We start from the raw sequence: 6,399 nt of genomic DNA on the forward strand, positions 1-6,399 counted from the left end.
GGATCTACGATCAGGGCGTTGGTAACATAGCTATTGCGGCGCATAAAACCCGTTCTTGTGCCCAAAGGGCCACGTGCGTCAGGATTCTGAATCCACTCTGGCTGGAATAACATGTGTTATCATACACTAAGGTGCAGGAGATTGGATCCCAATTTAACCCCCTAGATGAGGTGCCATTAGAAAGCCAACTATTATCCAGCAAAACAGCCGCCCATTCCCCCTTCACACTGGGTTGGAGCTATCCAGCCACCCCTAGAATTATCTATTCTAAATGTGGTTTTGTCTCATCCCCCTCCTCAACGCAACGCCAACCACCGCCACCACCACCAACCCTATCACTTTTTTTTTCCTGATGCAGCTGCGTCGTTTGCACCAGTCGCGCCAGGCTGCCACTTTCCATCGTTTTTCATTACTCCTTCCCATTATTTCCTAATTTCCGTTCCTTTGCTCTTTGGGCACCTCTCGCACAAAGCAATCACGCGCTGCTTAATGGCAGCCAGCGAGCAGCTCTGTGGCAAGGACCTGCCAGTCTCTGTGTCTCCTGGTTATATACAAAATTAAAGGAGACAAAGCCAACGGTACCTGCTTCTCACGGAGACTCTTCATGTTTCTCTTGGTCTGTCCCTGGAAATGTCCCTGTTTTGCAAGAAATTGGATAAAAAAAAGATATTAATCGACTTTTGAATGGCAAAGGTCCTTGCTCGCTCTTGAATATTAATTTTGAGACGGTTGGTATTTAGTCTTGGCTCTATCTGATGGCGGTGACACGACCTCCCTCAGGAGGGTCTATCTATCGACTCGATACATTGAGCTGGGAAGACCGATTATACACAATAGGCTGTCAATGCCATCGATCACTATTCCCTCTTCGAGTAGCCTAATTTGTTTTATTACAGGAATACATTTACCATGGTAAGAATATAGGCAAAACCTAAATATGTCCCTCTTTTGTTTTTCAAAAAAATCAGGTAATTTAGTGATATATTGCCCAATAAACGACACCGTCCAAGTTATTCATTTCAGAAAGTCACCTTACTCCATGAGCCATGAGCCAATCAGGCTGTCGAATGGACTCGTTGCATTACGCCGTTGGATCATCGCTCTGTATGTAGTTCACCTTTCACCTGTGCATCCCCACAATATCCTCAGAAATTCACAGAGTACGTTATTTCCCAGTGCCATAGTGTTGCTATTCTGTGAATACCTCCACAGCTTTAGTTTACTTACTGTGATCCGTATGTACCATGTCAATTTAATTCCTGAAGCAAATCTCTTTTTTTTCTCTCTTGTTATCCCTTCTGATAAATGTCTTTATTAGACCAACATACTCTCTTTAGGTGGATAATAATTTAGTGTAGTCATGGTGGGTTTGATTGCATCAAAAAATATATACTGTACTAAAATATACATATATTTATATATCATATTATTACATATCTATATGTCATTAACCCCTTAACTTATAATAATGAAGAAGACTTAAATCAACACCCAACACAGTTAAGGTTTAATATCATTGTCATGTGGTGAAACAAAAACTACTGTCATGAGTATTTAGGCTGGACCGGTCTCAAATAGAATGTTCTCACAATCCTTTCGTTCATTTGGTCGCCCCCTCTCTGATCGTAAACCAAAAACATTCGAGATATTTCGCTGGCTGTCTCACCTCATAAGAGCTAGCTCGCAAACAAAAGTGCACTGACAAATTATTTATTATTATTAGAAGTTTCTCTAACTTACCCTTATGTAGTTTATGGGTAAATGTTCATCTGTACATTAGACAAACGAAAAGTGACATAAATAACTCCCTAAAGTCCAGTTTCATGTCTTTAAAGTAAATTGCAGACACCAACTGTGCCCTGTATGCTATTTAGCATTATTGAGAATTAGCATAAGCATCTAAAAGCCTTTTCTGTAATTATGGACCGCCCAGGGTGAGAAACCTTGTGAACTGTTCGCATTGAGGGATCACATTTATAAAAAAAAATTTTGGCTCAATCGTTGAAGTGCTTTTAAAGGTACAGGTCAACGTGCTACAACCCAGCGCAGAAACAATCATTGCGGTTGAAATGCCAAAGGGGGTTTGGTAGCACGGCATGGCGTGCACTTACCGTAGCTAACCGCTATACCATTATCTTGCTATAGGGGTGCTGGCTGATTATAGCTCAGTGGCCCAGCCAGGCTCTAGAGACTGGTTAATAGGGCTTCAGAGGTTGGCTAATTGGATACTAATTACCATGGTCATCCCACGCACACTCAGGAAGAGCAGCTGCACCCACCAGAGGAGTGGGGAGCAGGACAAGACAAGAGAGGGGCGGCATGAAACCAGAACAAGCCATTGGTGCACTAAATGGTAGGGCTATGCAAGGCAAATTTCACTAGATAACGTGACGCCACAGTGGTAAGGCAAAACAAATTGGTGGGGACGGAGTTCAGAGACTGTTTGCTTTTCGAAAGGTTTTGTTCAGTAATTGTGAGAGGAAGCAAAAGGAGGGAAACAAACGCTGCTACAGCGACCCATCGGGGACAAATTGCTCAGATGTGAATTATGGATTTCAAGAAGTCTCTCTCTGGCTGACTTTCTCCCTCTCTCTATCTGGATCTTTCTGACTCTCTGTAACTCTCGCCTTCGATCCCCCTCTTGATACATTTCCCTACTTCTTTCTCTCGCTCTCTCTTGCCTCAGCTCCTTTCTCTGTCTCTTTTTTCTCTCCCTCTCTCTCTGTGTTCCCTGCAAACAACTCTCTGGCTGTACAGCCCAGCATAGCTCATAAAATGTTCAGAGGGCCGATGGCTGCATGGACAACACAAGGCAAACAATGAGAGGGAGAGTGAAACTGAGAGAGTGGGAGACACAGAGGGAAGGGGAGCCAGGGAGGCTTAGGAGAGAGAGAGAGGCATTGGGGGAGAGGGAGAAAAGGAAGGGTAAAGGGAGTGAGAACAAGGGAAAGATAGAGAGCAGGCCTCTATACAGTTAGCATACCCCATGCAGAACTCTGCACACACAAAAGCAAGGCTCTCAGAGGCCTTTAGAAATGCTTTGTACACAGAGCCGAGTGCACCAGCCCAGAGACCACTGTTTGTGTGATTGCAGCATCTAAAGACTGCTGATTGTCTGGTACTACTTTTCGAATTGTTTAGCGATGTTTATGCCTCCAAAGTGTTTGAAGTCCAGTGCCACTTTCCATTCAAATATGAGAAAATTTGTTTGCTAGGAAAATTGTCAGATACTGGAGTGTTTAATTCTGTGGTTGAGCTGTATAAAAGGCAGGTGCTAACTATTCATTGCTGTGTTAGGCACATTAGTATGCAGAACGCACCATGTATTCCTCTGTAATTCACCACTACAAGGCTCATGCAGCCATTTTGGCTCCCGTGGTAACCGGTAACAGTAGAGCCTTGTTGCATTCCCCATAATGACAAATCCATTTGCAGAGTGAAAAACGACAAAGCCCTTAATTACGGCCGATGCATTTCTAATCAACAGAATGTACATTTACGCGAAACACACACACAAACACACACAAACACACGCACACAAGCATCCATGCACTCTCGCAGCCACTCTTTCAGTAGCTTTCCCTCGCCTTGTTTAAACTCCTCCTTTGCGTTCCTGACAAGCCTGTCTGTGAGTCATATTAAAGACTTCCTAGATTATTACGGATGTGGAATTGCATCAGATTGTTCCCGTGACGACGGCGTGAAGCAGGGCACTGTGATGTGCGATGATGGCGTCGCTCTCCTGAGGACGCGCGCTCAGAGTAGAGGTGCCGGCGCTCATAAACTCATCAAAGCCGCGGCAGCCCTCAGAACCACTCAAAGATAATGAAAACGTTCCTGACAATAGCACTAAGGATGAGAAACAACCTGGAGGGAACTTCAGAAGGAGAGTACCACAAATAAAAGAAATACACTGATAATGACAAACGCCCGAGGCAATTAGGAAGGCAGTGAGAACGATATCCGGAAGTACTGAGCTCCCCTCTATCCTTCCCTCTCACCGCCACCGCTGGTTAATGTTGGGGGGGGGGGGGACGTAAAACGGATCGAGTCGAATTAGATTTACCTCTCTCTGATTCTGCTTCTATCTCTCCATCTCGCTCTCTACCCTATCTGTCTGTTTCTATCTTGTGCAAGAGGTCCCACTAGCAAATGTGGTGTGTGCACCTTGACCCCGGCAGTTCAGTCAAGTGCACCAGCCGCTGCGCCAGAGGTCAAACACATTAGCCAGCATCCGGCCTCTTGAAAGGCACTAGCGATAGAAACGGCGTTAGATCCAAACCCTCACTCTCCCTTCTTCGCCTCAACGATTCACTCACATCGCACCAAATAAAAGAGAAACATAACAAATTGCAAACTTAACCAATTCGGCTTCAGCCCAACATTTTTGAGAAATACTTTTATCTGCCAAGAAATCTATAACTCTATAAGCCGTCTGTAATAAACAGCCGGCAGTAAAAGCGACAATTTACCAATCCATTTTCTTGACCAATATATTTATGGACACATGGTGTTTATGTTTAAGTTATAAAGTAGGGATGGGCATTTGAAGAAATTTTCTTGATCGAGCATCGCTAGAGTTATCGATCAATTATCGATTAATCATTAACTTTTTTCTATGTTTTTTTTCTAATGTTTTTATCAATGAAATCTTTATTCCAACAATAATGTATGGGCCAAAATTAATACAATACAGTTAACTTGAAGACCTACAACTGTTTAACAGTTTTAAAATAATAAATACAGGCATTATAGGTTATAGGCCTATGCGGCGCTCGTAAAGTCCGAACAATGCGCCTAAAGGCGCTCTTAAAGGTTTGGAAACGATTCAACAAGACTAAATCTGTAGCCTATTCCAATTACAATAAGTAGCGAACTTATCGGACAACAATAATCAAACAAAGGCAGTAGGCTAAAAGTGGGCATTAAACTGTATAACTGTTATGAAAAAAAAGGGGGGGGAAAGGCCGACATATAATGCCTGCAGCCGGCGCGCGGAAAAGGCTCGCAACAAAAAGATGAGCCACCCATTTACAAACAATTGCATGAACTAGTCTATCTAAAAGCAATACCTTATTGAACATATATAAGGCTGGACTTGTTGCTAAAATATCACAGTTTTGGCAAAATGTAACGACTCCAAGAGGCACCAAGCGGAGCGAGAGTCAACACATTAAGAAAGAAAAGAGCGACTCACATACGGTGGTGACTGTCGTCCATAGCATACAGTAACTCCAGCCTACATATTTTTGTTTAGGAATATAAGCATGTTAACATGCTCGGGGGTCAGACGCGAACGCAGCCTTGTAACTGTCAGTCCAGCAGCAGAAAACACCCGCTCTGACGGGACCGAAGTTGCGGGGATGCAGAGGTATTGTCGCGCTAACTTTGACAGCCTGGGGAACCTTCTTCCATTCACTTTCCACCAGTCGGCAGGGTTATATTCAATTAAATGCTTCAAGACTCACAGTATGCAACACAACGTCCTTTTGATCGATAACAATATAAATTGATCGACGCATTTCTTAACGATCAATTATCGAGCATCGATTAATTATGCCCATCCCTATTATAAAGCAATCGAAAATCACAAAATCAATAAAAAAGCACAACAAGAAAGCCTGTTTCCGGGATGGAGTTGTTGAAACAATTAACATCAAATCAACAGATCTGTGTGCTCTATTTATGTACTGTTTGCTTGCAACTGCCTCTCCTCTTACCTGTATCTCTCTTGTTTATTCACCCTCTCTATTCTCACTATCCCTTCTTTCATCTCTCCTCTCTCTCTTCCCTTCATGCTCTCTCCTCTCCCTCAACCTCTACTCTTCAACTATCACTCTCACTATCTCTCCCCTCTCTCTACCTCACTCTCTACTCCCTAATCACCTCTCTCCTCCCCTCTCTCTTCCTCCGTCTCTCCCCCCTCGCTCTCTCCTAACTACTCCCCCTCTGTATCGGTGTGTATCTCTCTCTCTCCCTCCCTCTCTGCCTACTCCCTCATATCTCTCTCCCTGCCTGTGTTTTCTAAAAAGGCAGCAGATAGAAAAACAAAGAGGGCTTTTATGTGCTACAGGCAGCAGGTGACTGAGGTCTTGCCGTCGTGCGTTTAATGGAGGCTTCGACCTGTGGCTCTGCAGATTGCCTGCTTTCTGGGAGTGATTATTTGGCAATGGAGACATTGCTTTTACATCCCATGGCCCCGCCGGCGCGAGGAGAGGCGGTGTGACAGGCGGGGTCGTGGCCGGCGCCGGCATAATGCAGTCCAGGAGGGATAATTGGCACGCAAAGGGGTCATGTTTGATGGAAACACACTTTGCAAATTTATACAGAGCCCCGGTGTCAGATCCGCCACGCTATCGCAATCAAAACACCGACAGCCACGGCCCTCTCTGCTCCTCT

This window comes from Gadus macrocephalus, chromosome 10, assembly GCF_031168955.1.
Source record: "Gadus macrocephalus chromosome 10, ASM3116895v1".
Taxonomy (NCBI): Eukaryota; Metazoa; Chordata; class Actinopteri; order Gadiformes; family Gadidae; genus Gadus; species Gadus macrocephalus.